This window comes from Camelus ferus, chromosome 14, assembly GCF_009834535.1.
Source record: "Camelus ferus isolate YT-003-E chromosome 14, BCGSAC_Cfer_1.0, whole genome shotgun sequence".
Taxonomy (NCBI): Eukaryota; Metazoa; Chordata; class Mammalia; order Artiodactyla; family Camelidae; genus Camelus; species Camelus ferus.
This window is the reverse complement of record NC_045709.1, coordinates 40810589-40823875: the sequence shown is the minus strand read 5'-3', so window position 1 is coordinate 40823875 and position 13287 is coordinate 40810589. Positions and strand designations below refer to the sequence as shown.

The window sequence follows — 13287 nt, the reverse complement described above, 5'->3', positions numbered from 1 at the left end:
ATTTATATCCCACCATTGAAATCAGACCTGCACCTAAGTACTTTTTGGAGTCATATCAGTATGGCTTCCCTAGAATCACCATATCTCCTTGTGTTGTAAGATCATTTGTCAAAAAACTCTTCAGGCTTTAGATGAGGAAATTATGGCCATTTATAACTTTGATGAGTATATTAACTGATGCTGTATGTTAGTTCTGTCTCTTCCTGTCTTTCATTGAAGTAAAATAAAGTAAGGGAGTTTTCAACCATGTAACCAGATGTACAAAAAATAAACAAACAAACAAAAAAAACAGTATGGAATGACCATTGGATATATGATATTGACACACATTGGAGAATGTGATTTTTGCCAGTCTTGTCTGTGAAATAGAAAGTGATCTTATATAGCATTTCTGATTTTAATAGTCTTCACGCCTCACTTAAAAATGTAAAATTTCTCAGTTACATTTTTTCTCAGAATTACCAGCACACAGTATATGTTTTTTTAGGACCATCTGGCCTGTTGGCCTATATAAGAGCAGTTTCATAGTGAAATAAATGTTAAAGCCAGATGGATGATACAAAGAGTGAGAAAGTAAAGTTGATGAGCATAAAACATTATTTCTAGAAACTTTACTTGTAAAATTAGAAAAGAGGTATATTGTCTAGAATTTAACTTTCAATGAAGAGTTTGATTGTTTTTTCATTTGTTTAGTTTTTGATTTGAAAGAGACTTAAATATTACTATGTATTTATGAAGATTCAGTGGGGAAAAAAGAAAGTTGATGCCACTATAGAAATCTGATGAAGGTAAGCTTGGTCAGTAATCATAGGAAAGGATGAACAGAGGTAAAACAATTAATTAAGTGTAGATTAGAAGAGAAACATCAATTCTACTTAAACTGAAGGGAAAGAAGATAGATGAAATGTGTCAGTGGAAGAAGTAGGTAGTTAAGAGAATTCATGACAGATAACCTCAGTTACTTCTCCATAGAAGTTAGGGGTTTCTGGTCAAAGAATGTTTGAAATGGGGAGAAGTGTAGTGCAAAGCTTAATTGACTCCTGTAAGGAATTTTTAAAAAAATGAAGCTGACCGGAGATAGATTTTCAGACAGTGTCAGAAACTCAAACTGAAAAGACTAATAGTGTTGTTTAAAAGCAAACAAACATGCCAAGCAAGACCAAAAATCCATTGTGAAGTTGGCTTGAAAAATATTTGAGGATTGTCAAAATGTTTGAGAAACATTTAAGAAACGCTCATTTAAAGAAATTCATACATGATGATTTTTTTAACTGAAAAATGTCTTAATATAATAAAATTCATGGGCAATGAAAAAGATACATATAGACAAAAGAAATGGGGGGAAAAAAAGAGTAAATTAAGTGTGCTGCTAGAAAAATGGTTAGAGTCAGGAGGCAAAGGGGTTATTCCACGCAGAGAAGGATGAGAGAGTTGGCCACTGGGACATGCCATTATAGAATGGGAAGATCTAATTTGATGTAAGGCCTTGCTGATAAGTGGCTGAGGTTGACTGGGAAAGATCAGTTGCCACACCGTTTAAAGAGGAAATTATGGCTGAGGATGGGTTAGTAGCCTTGTGCATTTGCAGATGTTAGGAACTCCAGAACGAGTTTGGGGAACACAGATAAATTCTCATAGAAAACACCTTAAAAAACAAAGAGAAATGATCTAAACATTAATAGGTCACATTAACAAATCCAGTGGGTATAATCAATTGAAATGAACTTCAGAGCAAAAGATATTTTTGTTTCATGGTAGCATCAAGAGAAGCCTTGGAGAATTAAGAGAAACAGGGACAAAGAAACTTTCAGAATCACTTAGAATTTTGTCTAATTGAATGTTACTTAACATTAATAATAATCATTGTTAAAATAATAGCATTAATATTTATCATTGTTAAAATAATAACTTGGATTGAGCACTTAACCTTTGGCAAACTTGTACCCTGTAACTAAATATGTTTATGCTTTAGAGCTCAGTGAACTCCATTTTGAGAAAGTGTTATTATGATAATTTATAGAAGAGAAAATCAAGACTTCAGACATTAAAGTAATTATCTGAAGACCAGACAGCCAGAAAAGGAGGAGCCTGTAAGAAAAACCAAGTCTGTGTGATTGTAAAACTGCCTCTAGTATAGGTGTGGGAGTAGGGGAGGGAGAAGGTTGAAAGCAAAAGAATTGAGGCTTGCATGAGTGATCAAGAAGTAATTAAAATAATTAAAATTTCTTTGAAAACGTTAGTGAGAAAATTCGTGGCAAGGAGTGAGAATACTATAGTGTAAGAAGGATCAGAATGGAATTTGTTTTGTTTTGTTTTTGATTTTTGCATAAGGAACTAAAAATTTTAGGACCTTTGGGAGAAGAGGACCTAAAGAAAAGGATCTGGTTGAGGAGAAATGGAAGATAAGCAGAGATAAATTAGATGAGATGACTTTTCATAGCATGAGATGAAATGAGAGACAAGGAATATTTAGAGCAAATGTCAAAGGAGAAAGAAAATCTGTAACATATTAAGTCTCTTGTCAGTTTTTAGAAAAATGTGGACTTTGTTTTGAAAGAGTTGTAGTTCTTTTATTTGTATCACTGTTACAAATTCACTCCTTGTATAGATATTTCTATCAAGAGGATTTCAGTTAATTCAAATATATTAAATCACTTTTCTGTCAAAAGTGATCAAGGCAGGCATGAAAATTACACAGAAAGGATGAACAAATGAGAGAGAGAAAAGGGAATGACAGGAAGGAAGAAAGAGAGTTTATTAATTTATTAGTATTATTGATTGTTCCACATCTTTTCATGTGAGTATTTTATTTTGTGAAATTTATTTTCAAGTATTTTGCCCATTTTAAAATGTGTTGTTTTCTTATCAAGTTTAGATAGTTCTTTATATATCTAGTATGAACAAAAAACACTGCAAGCCATATCAGTAAACAAAAAATGTTGAAGCCATTAAGTCATCAGCCACGCTGCTACCCTCCACAGTGAGCTTAGGGTGCAGACAAGCAGACAGCCCAGCCTCTGCAGCCACCCACAGTGGTGCCCTCTGAGGGGACTCGGAATGTGAAAGAACAGGGTACTGGCCCTGGATAGCTAGGTGCTTGTCAAAGGAATGATTTCAATGAGCCCAGATGTTTGCTCCTTCTCATATGTAGAAAAGCACTAAATTCTTTAACTTAAGGTGTCTGGTTTCTTTAACATTAATCTTTAATGTTCTGAGTACCTGGTCTTTGTTGTAAAACTCCTATGTATTCTGTCTCCTCCCCTACCTCTTCGGAGCAGTCCTTCAGAGCGATCTGAGGCTGTCATCTCAGGCTTGAAAGGGTTCGAGTCCCCAGAGATGTCTGCCAAATGAAACAACTCTCAACTTTAGGCTGTGCACTTATTTCAGTCGACACTAGAAACAAGATCTTTTCTGGATGTTTAAACAGAAACTGTCTTCATCGAGTTTGTGTCTTGTCTTCATTCTCTTAACAGTGTTTTTCACATAGTAACAGTGTTTAATTAAGATGAAATCCTATCTATACATTTTTTTTCTTTTATGAATTATGTATTTGGTATCACATCAAAAACTCTTTCATCTGACCCAAGGTCATGAAGATTCTCTCTTGTCTTCGGAATTTTATTGTTTACATTTTATATTTATTTATTTGATTCATTTTGAGTTAATTTTGATATAACTTTGTGAGATATATAGCTTTGGAATCTTTCCTTTTTCTTTCTTTTCTTTTCTTTTTTTTTCTCTTTGTTTTTTTTTTTTTTTTTTGCATATGGATATTTAATTGTTCCAGCACTGTTTGGACAAATGACTGTCTCCATTGCATTGTATTTGCAACTTTTAGAAATGAATTGACCGTATCTGTGTGGGTCTATTTCTGGACTCTCTAATACCATATTGTCTTGATTAATGTATCTTTCTAGCAAATCTCAAAATTTGTTAGTCTGATTCTTTCAACTTTTTCTTTTTCAAGATTCTTTGGTACTTTAATTCTCTTACCTTTCCATGTAAATTTTAAAATCAGCTTGTCTGTATATACAGTTTACTGCTTGTACTTTAATTGGATTTGTGTTCAATCTGCAGATCAATTGAGGGAGAATTAACATCTCAACTTTACTGAGTCTTTCAATTCATGAACCTTCTGATTTCTACTGACAGTGTTTGGAGCATATAAATCCTGCACATATTTTGTTAAATTCATACCTCAGTAGTATTTCATGTTTTGGGGGCTATTGTGAATGGTACTGTTTTGTGTTGAGAAAATCATATTTATTCAAAAAATAAAAATTTGATTTCATATAAGAAGTTCAATTAATATAATTGAACATATTAAGAGAGTAATTAGAAAAATGACATTTAAATGACTGAAACATTATACTGTACACCAGAAATTGACACATCTTAAACTGACTTTACTCAGTTAAAAAAAAAAGAAAAATGGCATTCAGTAATTTTAATTACTATAGAAAAAGCAGTTGATAAAATGACATACTAATTTAGAATTTCTAAGACTCTGCCAGCATAATAGAAATAGAAGGTAAGATTTCTTTTAAGTTATACCTATGAAAAATGCTGCAAATATTATTAATGATTAGAATTTGAAAGTATCCCCTCAAAGTCAAGCACAAGACAAAGACTCCTACACTTTTTCCAGGAAAGGCACCTGAGTAAAGCAAAATAAGGAAATCAAAGACATAAATTAGAAAGAAAGACACAAAAATTTCATATACAGGTGATTCTTGTCAACATGGAAAATCCCAAAGGATCTAATTAATAAGGTTGTTTAGCAAGATTGTTTCACTTTTTTGAAAATGGTATATAAAACTTAATCCTGTATCTGTATAACATCTGCCAATAGCATATAAATATTAAATGATTATTTTTAAAATAGTACTTAAAAAGCCTCTGGGCTAAAATATAACAAAAGACTTGCATAAATTTTATGGAGAAAATTGTAAGACATAATTGGAAAATATTAAAGAAAATTAAACAAAACAGAGAGATCCTACTTAATAGGATATAAGCAGATACAGCAAAGAATGTGTTTATCATTAAATATTACTTATAATATTACCAATAATATGGTCTTTAGTTCCATGACCCTGGTGTACTTTAGTAGTTTAAGGAAGCCAGCACATAATCTCCTTAAATCAATTTGTCTTTCTAAAATGACTTAAGAAATTAAATGGCTTTTCTTTTTTTCTTATTTTCATTAAGAAACTTGTAACTTAGTTATAGAATAGGCAGTTGCTGTGGCTCCTACATGATTATTTTGTCACTGTTATGTAACACAGCTTTATATATTGATAACTATCCCTTTTTTCTGGAGAAAATTAACCATGAATTGGTAATCAAAAATTTCAAAAAATCACCACAATGTACAAGAGAGAAAAATAGAGTGAAATTGTGGGGTTTGTTTACATAATGTGGTGGCTGGTACAGCCAGCTTTGTTGGACATGTATTGCTAGATTCAGAAAATCAAGATTGGTATTTCCTTTTCATAATCTAATTTCAAATGACCTGAGAAAGTCAAAACACTTTTATGTTCACAAGTAATGGGGCTGTGTGTTTTCATCATCCTAAAACTGCAAATTATTAAATTGCTTACTAGCAGATGCACTAATTGAGCATTTTTATTATTTTAAGCCCTCCCTACATGCACATTACAACTGGTGCTGATCTATGTGACTGAAATGACAACTTTAACAGTTCTAATAATAATAAATAAAAATAACCTATTGATATATTTATAGAAGAGCAAAATTGCCACCCCAAAAATATCTCTTTGGCATGAGGATTATTTCTAGCTAAAAACAGTCAAGGCTCAAAAGACTCAGGAAGAACCTTTGACCTTACCCCCTAACTGTCTAAAAGAATGTAGATATAGGACCTGTTCCAAAAAGACAGTTGTCACAGGAGATATCCGCAAAAAAACAAGGGCTAGGTATGGGGGTAGGTAACACATGCAGGGCCTAGGGATCAAGGTCTTCTCTGTGTCCTGTTGTCTCTGCATGGCCCAGCAAATGTTTACCAAACTTGCTCCTTGTAAATTGCCTTCCTCCCCTTGGAAGTCTCAAACCACTACTTCCAACATTCTTTTTTGTCTGTAGCTGGAGATGGTATTTAAGGTGAAGGCTTCAACCATTTTGTGGAGTTAGTTTTCCTGAGTCTCTCCCATGTACACATGTTATTAAACTTTGGTGATTTTCTCCTGTTAATCTGTCCCAGGTGAATTTAATTCTTAGACCATCCAGAAGAACATAGAAGAATAGAGGAAAATTTCTTCCTCCCAAACCTGTGCAAAAAAATGCCAACAAAATTATTTTATTTAAGATCAGCATGCTACTACATTTCTACATGTTAGGAATTAGGCTGATGAAACGTCTACACACTATATTTTTAGCCAGAGGTTTAGGAGACTATAGACAACTATACTTCATCCTTTAGCAGACGCTCCAAGGGGTTTCTTTCAATATCTATATTGTTTTTTATTCTATTTCACTGGCTACAGGCATGACAAAATGTTAGTTATGTAGTTACCTAATAATTACATGTATCTTTTGTTTTTGTTGTTGTTGTTTGCCATGCATTGAGTTTTCATTGACTCATCATTTTCCTAAAGTTACCATTTATACATGTGTGAAATAATTCAAATTGGAAGGAAATTCTATTAAAATATTTTGTGTCACCTCTGCAAGACTTCCACGGTGATCACGTACAGAGTTACCTGCCACTCCACCTTACTCACTCTGCCTACCTCTAGTATGGCGCTTCACCTTTGTACTTTAATTTTTAATCATTTTTGGATGGAAATGAAGTAGAGCAAATCAACAGGTTTTTCACCCATGGAAGCCAAAAATCTCTGCAAGTTTATTCCAGAGATCTCTATAATAAGCTGTGTCATATAGAGGTCACAGTTTTGTTCTCTTTCTGACAAGAAAGCTGGTTGTTTAGTTTTTAATGCAGAAACTTAGCAGCTGTAGAAAACTGCTCAAAAACACCTTTCCACATTGGTTTCTAGAAGATAAATAAGAAATGATTGAAACCAGATTTTTAGACAATTTTGAGCAGGTAGGCACGTTTTTTTGGCAGCCATGTACTAACGTACATTCCATTCTGCCTGAACGGTATTTCCTGAAGATGTTGGTTCACACTCTATTTAAAGACAGTATGCACCTGGATTATTCTTAATTTATTATTGTCCCTGTTCCTTCTTTTATTTTAGAATCTAATTATTAGTAATCTAGTTCAGAGACTTTGAACTTGTCAGATTTTACTTGCTTTTGTCAGGGAGAAAGAAATTTGCCTCTACCCTTCTATTCTTCTGGCTGATCTAAGAATTAAATTGACATGAGACAGATTAACAGGAGAGAATATCTAACCAAAGTTTAATAACATGTATATGGGAGAGACCCAAGAAGAATGAGTAACTTCCCAAAATAGCTGAAGCCCTCACCTTAAATATCATCTTCAGCTAAAAACAAAAGAGGATATTGGAGGTAGTGTTATGGGGACTCTAAAGAGGAGGAAGACAATTCACATGGAGCTGGAAAGGCAAGTGTTTAGTGAACAAGTATTTGCTGGGCCGTGCAAAGACAAGAGACACAGAGAGGCATTTTAAAAAAGACAGTCTTTGCTAGGTTCGTCCCTGTCTACCACACCTAGTTCCTACTATATATGAACTCGTTATCCCTAGTGATAGTTCCCTACCTGGAATAGCTCCTCTATGTACATTCTTCTAGGCATTTAGGGAGAAGATCAGAGTTTTTTGGGCCTTAAAAATGATTAGCCTAAATTAATCATCATGGTAAAGAGACACGATTTGGAGTAACAAATTTTGTTTTATTGCAACATTAAAATAGTAAATCATGCAAAAAATAACATGCCCTTGAAATAAAATTTATATTTTGGAGGATCCACAAGTATACCCTTTTAAAAGAGTTAAAATATTATGTTTTTCAGAACTAGATATTAGAATTTAGTGTGTATATATATATATATGCATATATATTTATATAACTATTCATACATGTACAAACACATATATAATTTTCTTTCTCTGCAGATTCTTTTACATAGGGAAATGAATTAAATATTGAAAAAAATAATGCATCAATATCTGCACGTGAAGAATTCCTGATAAATTTTGAATAAAAATGATGAAAATATTAAGTAACAACAACAAAAACAGAATTTATAGATAATGCTTTTTGTTGGATAATCTGTTCTCTAGAATTACTTTAAAACATTTAGTAAAATCTCAAAGTTCTAAGCAATGAGGCATCACTAAGCATTCTCCTAGCTAAGTGTTCTAGAACTTGTTTAATTCAGCAACTTTCACTTATTGAATTCCTAGAATTTTTCCCTAAAATTTCCTCATTGTTTCAGCTCACTTCCTGTACACATCTGTCTGCAAGAGGAGATCAATGGGCAGATAAGATTAAGTTTCTCTTCTCTTTCCTTTTCAAAATACAAGGAACAAGTTAAAACATCAGTGACTTCATTTCTGGTGACATTAGAGATTGTGTAAAAATGTGATGTGCATTCTCTGTTTCTCAAGTAGGCACCTGCAACGGCATTTTGCTCCTGATTAGTTAAGCCTGAGTACAAGGGGAAATGATTGAATATCAACACAATATTTCCTACATTCTAACTATGGTGTGCTAAGGACAAGTTTTCCATATATTCTAATTCCAGGAACTTGTAAATAGCATCTAGCGGAGCCATTACTGCAGAAAAGAGTCTCACATTTAAGTATGACTCCTTATGCCGTCTGGGATCAGATAAATTGGATCCATATCAGTTTTAGAACCATTTCTTCTCTAATAAGATTGAATTGATTATGTGATGCTCTCAAAACCAGGCATTGGTATTCACTGGGAAACTTCAATTATTTCCTCTGTTTTTGCAGTTACAAATTAATATAGCACTCCATTAGTGAGATGAACTGTAGGTGACTAATTAGCATATCACCCCATTAGTGAGCTCTATTTGCTTTGTAATTTGGCAAAATTTAATTGTCTTTGGAGAATGTTCTAACTCTTTGGCCCAAATATTCTTTTGTTTTATTTTTTTCTTTTAATTTCACCCCCCACCTCAAAATTTCTACATTATGCGTCTATCTACTTTTTCTTTTTCCATCCAACTGAGGTAACTGACTTTACTGCTAGCCTGGAGTGAGGACAAAGAGTCAGTGATTAAGCAAAACTCTCTTGGCATCATATTTTACTCCTCACCTTTCCAGTACCAAATTATTCTTTCCCCCTAATATGGAATCATTTGCATGGCATGCAAATGGGTCCATTTATAAAAGAGAATTAATATCCTCATTGCTGAGAGCTGCGCTATAATAAACCTGAAACAACACTTGCCCAGCAGTGGAGAGTAACTAAATTGATTTATAACACCTTTGTCATTGGATTATTCTTAGGCTTTACTTCGAACAACCTCTAAACATCTTTCCCCACATCCTATCAACAGATCCTGGGAATTCTAATTTGAGATTCAAGTTATTTTTTAAACTCACTGTTCAACAGAGCTAGTAGCCTCCTTGTCATGATATGGTTACTACAACCCTAGGCCATTACGAGTATATGGATACAAAAGAGTTCATTAGAGACAAATAAGACAAATAAGTCAGGGGTACTACTCATTCTTCTAGGTCTCCTTTCTAGTACTTCTCAAAAGATTGTGAGGACTGGGCTGTTCCTGTAATCCTGTTACATTTTAAGGGTAACAAACGTACTGCCTTCGAGGAAGGTGTTTTAGTAGTTTATCCACCAGAGGATAATCCTGTGCAAATATCCTGTGGAAACGTCTAACCCCAAGAAGTTTTGTAATTTTCTGTTCTTGCCATGAGGATATCAATTAATTAATTAATTATAGCTGATTTTCTTTTTCAGTTCTTACCTTGTCTGAAGATGTTAAGTGGCCAGAGTATTTTGTGTAGTCCCAACATCAAATAGTAATGTCAGGCCTGCTTGACCTGGTATTATTTTACCATGTTCTTTCCCCATGTTCTTCCAGAGTCTTTCCTAGCAAATTTATGTATTTTATTAAATTTTTAATTTTATATTTTATTAAAGTATAGTTTATTTACAGATATTTATGTATTTAAAATAAACAAATAGATCTTGATAAATTATATCTCCAGGTAGGTTTGTGTAAGAAATCCTAAAATGTAGCAAGCACCAGGAAATAACTTGGGATCCAAAAGAAAGCAATTCAGAATGTGCTAGAGCAGTGACAAGTCTTTCATAACATTCCTTCATCACAGATGTACATAAATCACTGATTCCCTGGTAAATTGCATAGGACAATCTAAAATCAGTGTAACAATCCAAATCTATTTCATATAGCCACTCAATTACCTCTTTTCATTTTGTGTGATTTATTAATAACTACCATAGGGATAGGAGTGGGATACAGAGATTACACCATTAATTATCAAATATTCAATATGTTCTTATAAGTTCACGGTTTCAGACCACGCAGTCATATTTGACTTATCAAAAAATGCAGGGCATCATTCAATTGTAAATCTTATTGTATATATTCTAAACTCAGGCCACATCCCTTTCATGGAGGAAATAAATAGTATTCTTGGCTTAGACTTTCTTCTCATTTTTTCTTTGCAAAAATGAAAGCTCTCAGGTTTTCATTTAGGAAGTGTTAAAGGCAGGATCTAGTGCATACAACCTCAGGGTAGAACCAGGGACAAATACCTTCAGCTTCTGCTTGGTCTTTGTCTTAATCTAAAGACTGCGTATATAACATGAAAAGGAAAAGCATGTAAAGTGTCTGGTGTAGGCATGCTGACTGAAGAAGTTAGAACCTGTTCTGTGCTGTGCCTCCCTGCGGGTCTCTTGAATGTGGTCAGAATACAGATGTGGTACTTACTTTCAGCTGAACCCAGTTCTCGCTCCTTCCCCTTTCAGAAATGCTTGTCCAATGATTCACATAAACCATTTATGAGTAGTTTTAGACAAACAAGCCACAAAGAACAGCCCTTTTACAATATGATATAGTCTATGTGTTTGTCTAGAATTATTGGAATGTATAATGCACTATCTGGATTGACTGTTCTTCAAAATCCTTCTTTATTTGCCCCTATCTCCACCTCCACCCAGGACCCTGCCTGTTCTGAAGAGAATGAAAAACCATCAGAGGAGTGATCTGAAGTGAAACTATTCCAGGAAGACAGAGGAAAATTCCCCCCCATTTTCAGAACATTTGCAGTTTGCAACCTATTTTCAATGCCTTCAGCCGTCTAAGATACCAGAGACGATTCCTTGTATTTTCCTGACTTTGCTTTAGGGAAATCATAATGTTAAGAGGTTAATGTGGTGCTCGCTTTTTGGTTTACTCAGTTTCTCTTACTTTTTCAGCCAGCATAGGAAAGCATCCGTAACTCAAGTTCCCCAAACCCAGCTGGCATGCCTTTAAAGCGCTAGCTCTTAAACTTTCTCCTCTCCTTTACTGCTTGTCAGTGTCGGTATCATAACTACCTGTGTGCCTTCTTCCAATTTACATGTAGTCTCCTCTAAAATGTGAGAGCTAGTCTGTCTCTTCCATGTGCCCAAGTAGCTTAAATAACTAGGAAAAAAATTGGAGAATAGTCATATTGTGTCAGCTTAAGTTCAGAGTGAAGACTTCACTTAAATATAAGCCCAGCCTATTTGTGTGTCCAAAGCTCTTTGGTCAGAGACGCCTGCTCTTCAGTCTCCAGCAACATGATATAGTTAGACATAAGTTTTCAGGGATTTTGGTAGATATCCATGCTTTACTGCTTTATAGCCTCCTGGATCCTCCCTGCCCATGAATATTTGGACATTTTGACTCAATCATTATAGGGCTATGCTTTTAAAGGACTCAGACAATCTCACAGGCTAGGCTTTTAGCACATCACCAGCCTCTGTCACATTTCAGACTCCAGTGCTTGCCATTCTGGCAGCATCTCAGGAATGCTCCCTAACCACGAATAAGTAGCGCTTCCTGGAATTAGCCCCAGTTTTCCGTAACATCATTTCTCAGTTATAAAAAGTATGGTTCCTCTAAGGGTCTGCCCTACTATATACTTAATCTTTGATCATTCAAAAGAGGCTTTGCACTCAAAAAGGAACTTAAGTAAAATGTATAACGAATCCCTCTAGGAGTTAAGCCAGCATTTTAAAGAAAGCTACATTAAGGTGTGTGGTTTGTATGTCATGTTACATTCTTTTCACATTTTCTTTCCAAGTGATTCTTGGGGAATACTATATGATAGTAATTACTAGTTTTCTGTTCTAACATTCTTTCTTTTCTACTTTGTAAGAAGAATGTGCATGTATTCCAGTCTGCCTAAGCAGAGTTGCATTAAATCTGTTGTCCCAGGATAATTCTTCATAGTTTCACTATCAATATATGCTGGTTCTAGAATAAACTTTGTTTTTACTCTATTTACAATAAAACCATAGTTGATCAGAATCAAAACTAAATTTCTCAGCCTCTCTTTCAAATAAGTAAATGCTCTGGACAATAATATACAGAGTATTGTGTGTGACTTCTAGGAAGTCACCTTGGAAACAAAAAAGGCACCCGCTTTGGCTTCATTGTCTCCTGCTGCCAATATAGAATATAGATATGATGACTAGCATTTCAGCTGCGATCTTGGATCATGAAGAAACTTGGGGATTGAAGCCACGTGTGTTAGTTAAGGTGGATTCTAATAGCTATGGCAAGGAGAATGAAAAATAGAAGTGGTGGTTTAAATATATATAAATTAATTTCTGTTTCACTTAACAATTTTTAGATGAGTGGTCCATGAGAGTGAAATAATTTCACTCTTTTGGGACCCAGGTTACTTATCTCATTTTTCTGCTACTGTCTAGCCCCTTGCTACTTAAAGTACCATCTGCAAGCCAGCTCCACTGATATCACTTGGGAGCTTGGTAGAAATGTAGAATATAATGCCCACCCAGACCTACAGAATCAAAATCTTCAGTTTAGCAATGTCTGCAGATGATGTGTGTGTCCATTACATGTTAAAAAAAGTCACTGCTCTATGTACGATTATTATCTGTATGGTCAAAAGTACAGAAAAAATTTTAATTGGCTATTTAAAACATGAAAAAATTGAAGCTCTTTTTTTTTTTTCCCACAAGCTAGTAACTTGTTAAACTTAGAAAATGACTCTATCTTAGAGAAAATGCGAAGTTTGTCTGTTAATGAACAGATCTTAAGTTGTGTATTATCCTTGTAAATAGATGCAGTAAGGCAGGCTGGCAGCTTAGTCATAGAACTGTCACTAGAAA

At 34.3% G+C, this 13287-nt stretch overlaps 1 long non-coding RNA gene across 2 annotated transcripts in view; it reads left to right on the top strand.

Moving 5' to 3' along the window:
* LOC116668681 overlaps positions 1–12940 on the top strand; it is a 66895-nt gene extending 53955 nt beyond the window's left edge. For both annotated transcript variants that reach the window (XR_004325915.1, XR_004325914.1), the window contains exon 4: positions 11125–12940. This is a non-coding gene — a long non-coding RNA (uncharacterized LOC116668681). The remainder of the gene's footprint in view (positions 1–11124) is intronic.
* The last annotated feature ends 347 nt before the right edge of the window (positions 12941–13287 follow it).